Source organism: Nelumbo nucifera, chromosome 1 (assembly GCF_055504915.1).
Source record: "Nelumbo nucifera cultivar China Antique chromosome 1, China Antique-T2T, whole genome shotgun sequence".
Classification (NCBI taxonomy): domain Eukaryota; kingdom Viridiplantae; phylum Streptophyta; class Magnoliopsida; order Proteales; family Nelumbonaceae; genus Nelumbo; species Nelumbo nucifera.
In genome coordinates, this window is record NC_142649.1 from 112,991,199 (window position 1) to 113,005,297 (window position 14,099).

At 33.8% G+C, this 14,099-nt stretch overlaps 1 pseudogene; it reads left to right on the top strand.

The window, feature by feature from the left end:
• Positions 1-2,226: 2,226 nt before the first annotated feature.
• The window catches only part of LOC104590156 (putative LRR receptor-like serine/threonine-protein kinase At4g37250), a 37,832-nt pseudogene continuing 25,959 nt past the window's right edge, over positions 2,227-14,099 (top strand).

Genomic DNA, 14,099 nt, shown 5'->3' on the forward strand with positions numbered 1-14,099 from the left:
ATGTTGATAGGCAACAGAGTAGAACATTGATTTGTTTCCTCACAGAAGATTTTGGGCTCTCATTGTAACCCATACACGCACTCACCGAGTTGGATCAACTACTCCATAATATCTATCTTCCCACATCAGCATAATTTATGTATATATTTTTGGGAAATTCCTGATTAGTATCTTATACTTTGGCTCGAGTGACAATTTGGTTCCCAAACTTTAAAATGTGGTAATTCAGTACTCAAACTTTCAATTTGTGACAATCCAATACCTAGCGTTAACTCACCATCAGTCAACGTATAAAAAGACATAAAGACCCATCAATAACCAAGTTTGAGTCATTTTCAAAATGACAAAAATGATCACTACAATAACCTCTCTCTGCGAGTTTGAGTCATTGCTCTAACTTTCCAAAGAGAACAGTTCTCTATGCTGGTGCTGATAATCGGAATATGCCACTAGAAAAGCTGAAATCAAGGGGAAAACATCGTCGGAGAGCATCATACGAAGACTTTCACCATTTTATTGGAAAAATATCACCAGAACACACACACACACACATAGAGAGAGAGAGAGAGGAGAACTGATCAGGTTTCTAATAAAAAACAAAACTGATAAGGGGAGAGAGAACAAATCAAGTTCAGATTAGAAAACTATAACTGATCAGAAATCTGATTAGTTACTGTTTTTTAATTGGGGGGAGGGGATAGGGATAGAGAAAGAGAGAGAAGGGAGAGAACCAATAGGGGGAGGGGGACAGGGGAAGGGGAGAGAGAGAGATAGGGGAGAACAGTTGTTCTCCTTTGTCATTCCTTCAATGAGGAAAAGATAGAGAGAGAGAGAGAGGAAGGGGGAGAGAACATATTAGGTTTCTGATTAGAAAACTGTAACTGATCAAGAAGAAACCTGTTTAGTTACAGTTTTATGATCAAGGGGGAGGGGGATAGGCGAGAGAGAGAGAGAGAGAGAGAGAGAGAGAGAGAGCTCAGTAGCCTCAAGAGGCACTCCTCTAGACACCCTAGCTGCTGCCCGAGCGGCTCTGACATAGTTGGAAAGCAAAGTTAGTAACTCAGTACCATATCCTTAGCCACCATCATCTCCTTTAACATCATCTTTTGCTCAATCAGGTAATCGGGCCTCAGCTTGTCATGCTTCAGCTCCAGGTAATACAGAACATTCTTGGATGATAGATTTAGGAGCATCCGACCATATGACTGGCTTGCCATCACTTTTTTCTACCTATCATTTATCTTCTGGTAAAGACAAAGTGTCTATTGTTGATGGATCCCTTGTTCCTATTTCTGGCAAATGAGACATCAAGTTGTTTGATGCCATTTTCCTATCCTCCGTCTTACATATTCCTAAGCTTAATACTAACTTGCTTTCAGTTAATAGCATTACAAAAAAAAAAAAAAAAAAACAGAACTATTCAATAACCTTTTTTCCTTATCGATGCGTTTTTCAAGATCTGGAGACAAGGAAGGTGATTGGGACTGGCCATGAGACGAATGAATCTACCTACTTGGAGGAAGTGCTCATCAGGAAGATAGTGAAACTAAAAAGTCCTTTGCTTCTCAATCTGTTTATCAGGTGATGCCTTGGCATAATAGAATGGATCATTTATCCTTTCAGGTCTTAAAAAGTTTATTTCCTAGTTTATTTGAATTTGTCCAGATGTCTAGTTTGAAATGTGAGAGTTGTGAGCTTGCAAAACATTGTAGGACAACCTTTCACCAAATGATTTTAACCCAATTTGGGGTCAAAATTAAAATTTTTAGATCCGATAATGCAAAAGAGTATTTTGCAAACCCATTAGCCTCCTACCTACTTGACCATGGGATTATCCATCAGAGTATATGCCCATATACACCATAGCAGAATGGGATTGCTGAAAGAAAGAATAGATACATATTGGAGATAGCCAGGGGCATTATTTTTACCTCAAATGTGCCTATACGTTTCTGGGGGGATGTTGTTCTTATAATAGTATATCTCATCAACCGGATTCCCTCACGGGTTCTTGACATGAAATCTCCATTTACCCTTCTATACCTTGATAAAGAATTGTTCACCATTCCACTTATAACCTTTGGTTGCACTTGCTTCGTTCAAATCATTGGTCCTCGTTGTTCCAAATTTGATCCTAAGGCTTCCAAATGTATTTTCCTTGGTTATGCACAAACTCAAAAATGATATTGTTGTTATGAACCCACTTCTGAAAAAAAAATTGTCTCAATGGATGTCACCTTTTTTGAGGATAAACCCTATTATCCATGGGTTTCTCCTCAGGGGGATAATAGTGAGGATGGGATTAGCACATTAAAAGTTCCTTTACCAATTCATTTAAGTGAAGAAGGGTGCAGTGGGGAAGGTTGTCAAAGGTGCAGGGATATGAGAATTTATCACAAACAATGGAGACAGGTTGATTTCGGACATTAGCAGTACAGGCCAGTCCCAACCCCCTCTGTAGATCCAAATCTTGGTACCATAGTAGCCCCATTTCCTTCTACAGGTCTAGATCTAGGTACCACAGATACTACAGATGAAAGACATCCTGCCATGGAGCATTCACCTTCACTAGATGATCTTGACCTTCTCATAGTAGTCCGTAAAGGCAAGTGTCGTTGCACCATATCCACAACTCACTGCATTTCTCAATTCTTGTCCTATGATCATTTGTTTTCTTCTTACAAGTATTTTCTTGCATCCATTGCAGATATTCCCATTTCTAGAATAATACAGGAAGCATTGGCAGTACTAGAATGGAAAGACGCAATAAAAGTAGAAATTGATGCCCTCATCAGAAATAATACCTGGGAAATAGTTGATCGGCCCAAAGGAAAAAAACCGGTTGGATGTAGATGGGTATTCATTGTAAAATATAATGCTGATGGTTCTGTTGAAAGGTATAAGGCCCAATTAGTTGCAAAAGGATTTACTCAGACATATGGTATTGACTACTTAGAAACTTTTGCACCAGTAGCAAAGATGACCACTATCAGAGTCCTATTATCTCTTGCAGCTAGTTACTCTTGGTCATTGAATCAGATGGATGTTAAAAATGCCTTCCTCAACGGAGACTTGCAAGAAGAAGTTTACATGTAGTTGTCTCCTGGACTTTATGGTACGGAGATAGAAAAAATGTTTGTCGATTGAACAAAGCCCTATATGGACTAAAACAGTCCCCTAGAGCTTGGTTTGACAAATTTATACGAGCCCTTGAAAGGTTTAGATATGTGCAGGCCCAGTCAGACCACACCTTGTTTATTAAAAGAGTGGCTTCTTCCGTAACTTTGCTTGTTGTGTATGTGGACGATATTGTAGTGATAGGAAGTGATGCTAGTGAAATTGAGTCTCTTAAGCAATTCCTTCATCAAGAGTTTGAGGTAAAAGATCTGGGAGAACTATGATACTTCTTGGGCATTGAAGTAGCTAGATCCAACCATGGGATTTTTGTCTCTCAATGAAAGTATGTTCTTGATCTACTAAAAGAAACAGGAAAGTTGGGAGTTAAGCCTGCAGACACACATATTGAATAGAACAACAGGATCAGTGCAGAAGGAGGAGAGCCTCTTGAAGATAAAGCTATGTTCCAACGATTAGTTGGAAAACTTCTCTACCTTTGCCTCACACAACCAGACATCAGTTGTGCAGTTAGTGTACTTAGTCAGTATATGCACTCTCCTAGAACTACTCATCTCCTTGCAGTTGAGAGGATATTAACATATCTGAAGGGGTCCCCAAGCAAAGGCATTTTGTTCAAGAATAATGACCACATGAAGATAGAAGTCTACACAGATGCTAATTGGGCTGGGTGTGTTGATGATCGAAGATCTACCTCTAGATATTGTACCTTTGTAGGAGGTAATCTGGTCTCTTAGAAGAGTAAGAAACAAAGTGTTGTTTCTCGCTCCAGTGCTGAAGCTGAATATAGGTCCATGGCAAATGGTGTGGCTGAGATTCTATGGTTAAGATCATTACTTGAGGAATTGGGTATTGTTTATGAAAAACCTCTAATGTTGTATTGTGATAATCAGACTGCCATTAATATATCTCATAATTCAATACAATACGACAGAACTAAGCATATTGAAGTGGACCGGCACTTTATTAGAGAAAATGTTACATCTCAAGAAGTATGCCTTCCCTACATCACCTTTGACATGTAGCTTGCAGACCTTCTCACCAAGGCTGTTTCAAGGAAGTAGTTAGAGGAAGATCTATGCAAGTTGAGAATGACAAACATCTACTCCCAACTTGAGGAGTGTAGGAAACAGTGGACCCCACATTAATGTACTCGTGGGACAGCATAGATTTAATTAAGTTTTAATTAGGATTAGCTTTCCTAGTAGGATTAGTTTTAATTTTATCTTATCTTATCTTGCCATGTAAACATTAAGTCCTATTACAATTATGAAAGCATGTATATAAATTCAAAGGGTGAGGCGGCTGTTTATGGCAACCAACCACTCTCTTCTCCTAAAACCCTTCCACGAGTTCTTCTTCTCCATCTCTCTTTTTCTCTTCTTCTCTTCTCCTCTTCTCTTCTAATTTTCTTTTATTTTTTGTTATCAATGTTAATAGCCATATTGGCATTTTCCCTTTTTTTTTGAGTTTTATTGGAACCAGATCTTAATGTAACTCCCAATAAGTGTCTTTAGTGTGTTTAAGTTTCTTGCAATGCTTACACACTAGGTCCTTCTTAGCCTCTTTCTTCATATCCCTTTCCTTATCTCTCCCAAACTTGGGTTTAACTACTGCTAGAGCAAATTCGAAAGGTTGTTGCTGCAACATAACCTTTCTCCTAGTCTCCTCACTATGCACTAGGGAATAGGCTTGAGACAGAGTCACACCCTCTCTTGTCAACAGCTGTTGTCTTATAATATCATACTCAAAATTTAGACTAGCCAGGAACTTAAATACTCTATTAGTTTCAACTTGTCTTTTGTAAGTTTGTGCATCTCTCTGATTTTCCCATTCTATTGTCTCAAGATGGTCAATTTCATGCCATAGAGATTTTAGGGTTGAAAAATGAATAGAGACATGTTTCTCTCCTTATCTGAGATTTCTAACTTCTCATTTCAGCTCATAAGCCTTAGCAACATTAAAAGGTTGAGAGTAGGTTTCTTTCACAACATCACATATTTCTTTAGTTGTTTTTGCCCATAAGTAATGTTGGCTGATGTGTGGCTGTATGGAGTTGCACAGCCATGTCATCACCAAATAATTTTCTTAAATCCACCTAACATAAGTGGGATCCTTCTTAATTGGTTCCTTCACATCCCCCAACAAGTAGTTCAGCTTACCTCTTCCCCCAATGGCCATCATGGCTGATTGGGCCTACTCTAAGTAGTTTGAACCATCAAACTTTACAGTTGTAATCTGGAAGGTGTTTTCAGATGTGCTACCTGAACCAGTCCCAAAAACACCCTCCCCTTGGCTTTTAAACTCCATTAATGATTAGTAAAAAAACTTCCTAATTATTGTACCAGTTGGCCTACTAGGTCTGCAGCAGGTAATAGTAGTAAAAGAAGCCCTAATTTTTGTGACAGTCGGCCTATTGAGACTAATAGCAGTAAAAAAAAAAAAAAACAGTTCGGTTGTAATAGTCCTGCTGAAACAGCTCTATTGGATCTTCCAAAGAGCAAAGAAATCGAGGGAGACAAGTCCTAAAGCAATAACAATCCTGATACTTGAGGGTTTTCTCTTAAACCCTAAAAAGGACAACATAAATCTTTTGGAGTTTTTTTTCGTACCTCTTATATCAAAGTATTCTTGCTGCCGATCTTAAGAAAGATTGAAAAACTTACCAGAAAATTCTGAAAAGCTCTGATCTTGATGAAAAACTTCTAGGATTTTGATTGTCTCTCTCAATCTTGAAGAGAAAAAACTTATCTTGAACCATAAATCTTCTGAAATTCTGATTGCCACCTCTAGTCTTAATCAAGAACTGATCTTGATCCTCTAATCTTGAAGGGGAAATTCTGATCTTGAACAAAAATCCTCTGAAATTCTGATCACAACCTCTAGTACTGATCGAATAGAAATCCTTTGAAATTCTGATTGCCACCTCCAGTGCTGATCAATGATTGATCTTGATCTTTTTCTCTTCCTCTGATTCTTCCTGGTTATCAAAGATACGATCCAATCTTTGGACTGCTGCTGTAGATAACCTCCAAGAATCAGCCGAAGAGAGCTTTCTCTATTCTTCTAGCCCTAGGCAACTCTCATGTGGTTGGCTGGATCAAACTCACATAAGAATCCCTAATCCAAGCTCTGATACCAAGTAGTCGTACAAGACTACAAATTTGAACTAAAAAAAAAATTAGAAGAGAAGAAGAGAAGCGAAGAAGAACTCGTGGAAGGGTTTTAGGAGAAGAGAGTGGTTGGTTGTCATAAACAGCTACCCCACCCTTTGAATTTATATACATGCTTTCATAATTGTAATAGGACTTAATGTTTATATGGCAAGATAAGATAAGATTAAAACTAATCCTACTAGGAAAGCTAATCCTAATCAAGACTTAATTAAATCTATGCTGTCCCACAAGTACATTAATGTGGGGTCCATAGTTTCCTACAAGAGAGAGAGAGAGGGGGGTGGGGAGAACAGTTGTTCTCCTCCTTCAACCTGCACGTGCTTGGAATGAATAACAATCGTTCCTTTAACCTCTATCATTCCTTCAACCCAGTTTCAAGAGAAAGGGACGGAATGGGGTAAGCTTATTAATAAACGGTTGGAGTACCTTCTTACCACCTCTATGTGCTCTGAATGAATAACGGTTGGTCAGTTAATGCCACCTTTCCTTTGTCGTTCCTTCAACCCAGATTGAAGAGAAAGGGGAATAGGGTAAAAAGAAAGGAAAAGGGTAAAATGGTTTGAATATTATCATAAATGTTAATTTTGGTATTATAAAATTATTTAAGTTGCACCTGATCTCACGTGATGGCCCTGACTGATGGTGAGTTAATGCTAGGTACCAGATTGTCATAAATTGAAAATCCGGATATTGAACCATCGCATTTTAAAGTTCAGGGGACCAAATTATCACTCGAGCCAAAATACAAGGTAATAACTGGTATAAAAGCTTGCAATTGAGTGTCCATTTGCAAGGGCTTCTTTTGTGAAAATTTGGGAGGCTTTCTCGGGGCTTCTAGTCCGAATTGGATTCCACATGAAAATGTTAAAAGTCGTATTTGGTGAAAATGCAGAAAGCGTGTCACTGCATATAGAACGCGAAAAACATACAAAGCTACTCTAGAAAGTTTCTTGAAAACATAGGTATCCAACCATTATTTGTGCTTGTGGGTTGGGTTGAGAGGGTGAGGTTTGTGTGTTTTTTGTATTTGGGTTTCGGGGGAAGGCAGGCTACGTCTTCCCCTCAGTTAATCTTTTTTTTTTTTTTTTCTTACAATAATTAATTAATAAATTTTAAGGTAACCACCCCTCCACCACCGTCAACTACCACGGCAATTCACCTCTAACACAGAAAGTCCTACCAAATGGGCTCTGATTTATAGATTTGGAACGAAATTGAAAACTTTTTTTTTCTTAATAAACTCTACCCAAAACACCCTAATTAACATAGTTTGTCATATATGTCGGCTCCATGGAGGCAAGGGAAGGTGAGTTGGGGCCATTGGGATTTAACAAAAAGGGGACATTAATTAATTCGGTTCAACGAGCAATATTGTATTTGTCACTTTCTTTTGGAAAGTCATGACCAGCGTGCCAGCATCTTATGACAGGTTGATAGAGAAACGTGTTGACGTGGAATTACGCTTGGTTCTTAAGATTATATATGTTTTAATTTGAAAGAGTGTGAATGCTGGTTATTTGATAATAATGCATTTATGCATCGATAATGACAGAAAATACAGATTTCAAGTCATATTTGCATTCAAAATGTTAAAAATGATATAAATTTTTGTAAAGATATATTTCAATCTTAGGATTCGTATTTATATCCATTACAACTAAAACACATTTAGCAAGAAAGTAATAAATTTATCAATGTCAAATTAAACCAACTTTACATTTGTATGGGCTATAATGCAGCACTCTACAATCTACATATTTGTATTTATAGTTTATACTCTATTTGCACTCTTCCCAAACAGAGTCTAAAGCTAGTTACTTCAATCGTTTCAAATGGCTAATGCTTTCTGATTTACAATGTTAGCTAAGGCTCAGTTTAGAAATAATATAAATACAACAATTTGCAGTGCAAATGCATATAAAATAATACAAAATATAAACTTCCAAACTGAACTGAGAGTATAAATATAAGTACATACAACATAATATAAAATACAAGGTTTTGAACTCTACATATTTGCATCGATGGATGAAAATTGAGACTGGATTGTATTCATGTCAAGGAAAAGCTCTAAATATTTACTCTTTAAGTTTACTTGTCAAAAAAAATATTTACTGTTCAACAATTAATTTTGACTCATTGACCTAGTAGTCGTAGCTTCATATATGTTTCCTATGTGTAAGTTAGGTTTGGTTTCACTTAATATGCAATATTGGCCTTCAGATTTGTCTACAGTCTACCACCATTAATATAACATCTTTTTTTTTTCATTTATTTTAAAGGGTTGGAGCTTAGCTTGTGTGGTCTTACTTTCACAGTAATAGTCTTTTCCATGGTTCATGTACAGAGAACAGTCTAGCTTAATTAGTAATTGTATGGCCAGGTTTAATTTGTTTGCCCTGATTTATAGTATTCATAAAATTAATTAGCCATCTGTTATAATGCCCACACCATCTTTGAGAAAACCATTTGCATGTTGATTTCCTAAAGAAAAAGGCCATTCCTGTTTTCAACAACATGTAAACCAAAAATGAAAACAGAACGCGGTTTGAAGGCTGAACTCTCCAAATCAACAGTTTCTAGGATTTGGTTTGGCGTTGACCTGATCCAATGTAGGGTTCAAATATTAGGACTTCAATTTGATTGTTAATGATCTGCTACGTGGCCATGAATTTGGGCATATCATGATCATTCATCAAAGGGTGATCGCCTCGGTGCGTTGGATGAATTATCCCACTGGTAGTGTGCAGTTTCGTATCCCACTATTATTATCTCTGTAAGGCTGTTGATGTGATATTGTATTATTCATTTAAAAGAGTAAATGATTCCTATGGGGTGCGAGGCAGTAATTAATACGACAAAAAAATAAATAAATAACAATCTCTGGCTCTAGCCTTAGAGGTGTTAATCAAGTAAGAATCTCTAGTTGTAGCCCTAGAAATGCTAAAAATAAGTCATTTTAGACTTTGTTCATTTGTCATTTGTCATTTGTCAGTATTTAAACTTAAGTTGGTCAACTGGTAAATTGATGATGATCTCTGTGTTTATTTGCCACAATATTAGGTCCCATGGCAACCGAAGTATCAATTGTCTGGTAATTGATACTTTCTTGCAAAGTGGACAAGTAATTTACCCAAATAATGCTCTCTCCCTCCTGCCTCTCGTTTTACCCAAATAATTTGTATCACACAATAACGATAAAACCTCACTTACCCGTCATATTTTTATCTGAAAAACACTTGCCCGGATGATCTAAAATGAGTAAAAATGCGTGCCTTAGCATAATCTAAAATGAGAGCTTATCTCTTGTCTGTCTTGTAGGCTAAGAATTAAAAGAAAAAAACACATGAATATAGAGAGACTGTACTTTAAGGGAAGCAATTATAGGAAAGGATTTCCTTTTTTAATCAAACATAAATATTTGAATAAAAGCAAAAGTAAGAAACAATACATTCTTCATGTAAAAAAAAAAATATTAGAGAGTTGGTGAGAGAAAAAAAAATATAGTTAAATATATGAGAGAAGACTCAAAGAGTAACCACCGACACTGACTCAGGTGTTGGTTCTGGCTGTCGGTGATCATTGTCAAGGATGATGAGACTTCTGTCTTATCGTAACACACCACAGTTGACTGTAATACTACCATTCCTTAGTATTTCCTAAGGCTCAGTTCGAAGGAGTATAAATATGAATATGTAAATTACAAAATATTCTAATTTGTATTATTTTGTATGTATTTGTATTATATATTAGTATTTATATTTTTTGCAAACTGACCCTAAATGATTAATTACTACAAATTAATCATCAGGTTCTAAAAATTAAAACATGTAAATTAATTTATTTATAAACAAAATTAAAGCTGAGGTTGAAAGTTTTGTTTTTCTAAAAACTAAAACATGCAAATTTATATATAAACAAAATTGAAGCTGAAGTTGGAAGATTTTCTTCTTATTTTTTAGCAAAATAAGAAGCGGTTTAGTCATTGAAAGATAACTTCCCTACATGACACATATCTCACCATCCCCACGAACCTAATCCTCATATAGATTATCTCCATAGACCTTTGGAGCACAATTAATGCACTAAATTAAATCTATTTTAAAGAAATATATTTATGGAAAAATTCCCGATTAGTACCTTATACTTTGGGCCTAGTGCCACTTTGGTCCCCGAATTTTAAATTGTGATGATTCAATACTCGAATTTTCAGAATGTGTCAATCCAATATCAATTGTTAACCAACTGTTAATTAGCCGTTAAGTGACATTTGAAAAAGATACAAATGTCCTTTGAGTGTCATTTAATTTTCTTTATCAATCATGCTAATGTTGACAAAAAATGAACAATCCCAAATCTTTGCTTCTTCTATTTAAGAAAGTTGAGGTCATGTCTCATTGGGAATTCTATTGACCCCAACTTTCTTGAATAGAAGAGTTAAAGATTTGAGACTGTTCATTTTTTGTCAATGTTTTGAGGGTTGATAAAGAAAATTAAATGACATTCGAAGGACATTTGTGTCTTTTTCAAATGCCACTTAACGGCTGGTTAATGACAAGTACTGAATTGATACATTTTGAAAGTTTGGATACTAAATTGTTACATTTTAAAGTTCATGGATCAAAATGACATTAGGCCCAAAGTACAAGGTATTAATCGAAAATTTTCCTTATATTCATCTAAAGCAACGACAAATTATGAACATGGGATTCCTCCTTATTTATGAAGATAAGTTGGATTCCAACTTCTGTGCCCATACAGTATGGGCCATACTCAAGCTAGTTGTGTATTCCATGCCTAAATTGAAGTTAGGAAAAAACTACATACATTTGATTAAATCTATTTGGAAAATCACTGATGGACGATGATACGAGTGGTGTACGTTTTGTCAATCGTTCAATTTACTGGACCCCATCCAGTAGAAAGCCCATTTGGAAAATCAATCCAATCCAGCTCAACGATGTGAGCTGAACCATTCGAATAACTTCTCGAGACCATTGAGATTAGTTCATGGACTGATCGGAGCCGAACCTTGCTTCTTATATTTGTAAGTGTAGCATTCCCCATTCAAATAAACACTGCTTCAAGTTTCAACTGGTAGCAATCACTTGTTGAGGAACAATTGAACAAAACAAGGCAGGTTTATAGTCGGTGAGTCAATTGGACCAGATTCGGTCCAATCCGATCCAGTTCAATAGGAGTCCATTACAGATGAGCTAAGTTCAATTTAAATACTTTGGATCATTTTAGATCCATCCAATTCAATGTGCAGACCATCTAATCTGTTCAAATTAGTATTAATTTAAATTGATTCCAACTCAAACCTGATCTATTGATCCTAATGTTCATTTCAATAAGACACGGACAACCATTCTATTGGCTATATTTGGCTAATTATGTTTTTTGTATAAAAAAAGTGTTAAGTGTATTTTTGGAATAAAAAATCATGGGCCTAATGGCAAAACAAACACTCTTTAGTGAAAGGTTGATTAAGTAAATAAGTTATAAAATATATGAGATATTTTAATGAAATAAAAACTATAATGTATGTTTAAATAAATATGTAAAATTATAAAATGTGTTCTATTAAATGACCCTAATTGAGTCACATAAGAGTATACAATTGTTTTATATTTTCAACTTTTTAAATAATTAATAATTATTCATATTTTATATACTACTTTTATTAAATTTTTATAATACAAAAATAACAATAATTAATTTCAATTAGGTTTATTCATCAAACTGATGAAACCGACCAACCCGATCAACTCAACCTGAGTTGGTCAGTTTTCTAGTATTTTAGGTTGGGCTTTGGATAAAAAACTTCCCAATTCAACCAAGTTGGATCAATTTCACTTTGGCCATTTGTAAACCAACCAAATCGAACGACCTACCCATGGATATATATTAATATTTTATATTTTAAATATAATTTTTAATATGAAAAAGTGAGAAATTTTCCATATTTCTTAGTCTAAAATGTTTTATTTTATAAATTATTTTTTTAATAATTGCATTGAAATTTTTGAAATTAAATTAAAATTTTAAGTTTAAATCTTTTGAACCGACTGACATATAGTGAAAACCGACCCAAACCGATACAACTTGATTGGGTCGGTTTTCACAAAAGGTCAATCGATTTCAGCTAACCAAATTTTAATCTCCAATAATTATTGAAAGTTTTCTATTAAATAACAAAACAAAATAAATTTATACATAATCATTGAAAATACATATATCACAAAAAACAATAAATAATTACTGAAATACAATAAATATTAATTTTAGTATATATAATTATATAATAAATACAAATTAAGAGTGTATATACATATATATAATTTTAGAATATATATATATAATTATTAATAAATATTAATTTTTTTGAAAGTTATTTCCTCGAATTATTACATGATATAAGTAAAATTAGTTATTTACAATATTATGTAAAAATATTAAATTATTATTAATTTCAATATTATGTTATAATTAATTTTCTACTTTTCATAATTTTTTAAATTTATTACATAATTTCTTTATTTTAACTATTTAAAAACTAGTTATGTTAAATATTTTGTTATTTAAATTCTTAAGTAGTATGTAAAATATTTAAACTTTAAAATATTAATTATTTATTGAATTTAATTATCCATAAAATAATAATTTATACTATTATTACATAATTTCATTATTAGTTTTGTAATATATTAAATTATTATTAATTTCAATATTATATTATAATTATTTTTCTACTTTGAAGAAATTTTTTAAATTTATTACATAATTATGTTATTTTAACTATTTAAAATCTAGTTATGATAAATATTTAAATAATCTATAAAATATTTAAATTTTTTTGTTATTTGAATTTTATTTATTTAAATCTATTATATATTATTAAATATTTGAAAAACATTTAAATTTATAATCTGGAAAAACATAATTTATATTGTTAGTACATAATTTCATGATATATTTTGTAAAAATATAAAATTATTTTTTGTGTTTTTAATAAGTATTTTAAAGTTATTATATAATTTTGTTAGAATATTTAATTCTCAAAATTTTTAATCCAAATGTTCTTTAGATATATATAGATAAATAGTAGGGGAGAGGATAAATAGGAATTAGTAGACCTGGTAGTTGGATTTGGTCAAGGTACTTCGGGTTGATTTTCGGGTTGGGTTGTCAAATGCTAGACCCTAACCCTAAATGTTCGGGTTAGGGTTGACCCATGGGTCAATTCGGGTCATCCCAAAAAATAATTGAACTTAAAAAAAATAAAGAAAAATTACATGAAAAATGTCAAAATTAAAAGAATTAACCTTAAAATTCCAAATATAAAATAAAAAACTTGAACATTTAACAATTTAAAGAGTAAACAATAAAAGCAAAGACTAAATAGAAAAAATTAAAGAGTGGAAACTTCTAACAATGAATAAATAATCCCAATTAGACTTGACAATCGAGTCAGCGGGTTGACTAATGACCCAACCCAACCCAACCCAGTTTTTTTCGGGTTGGGTCAGGTCGGGTCATTTTCACATTCGGGTAGCTAAATATGAGACCCTAACCCTGCTTTTTTGAGTTGGGTTGGGTCTGGTTCGTAGGTTGGGTCAACTTTTTGATAGGTCTAGGAATTAGAGATAATTTAGGAGAGAAACTCTCTACTAAATTAGAGATAATTTTGGAGATAAATAGGAATTAGAGATAATTTAGAAGATAAATAGGAATTAGAAATAATTTTGGAGAAAGTGGGGGAGGTAGTTTAAGAGAAATTTTAGG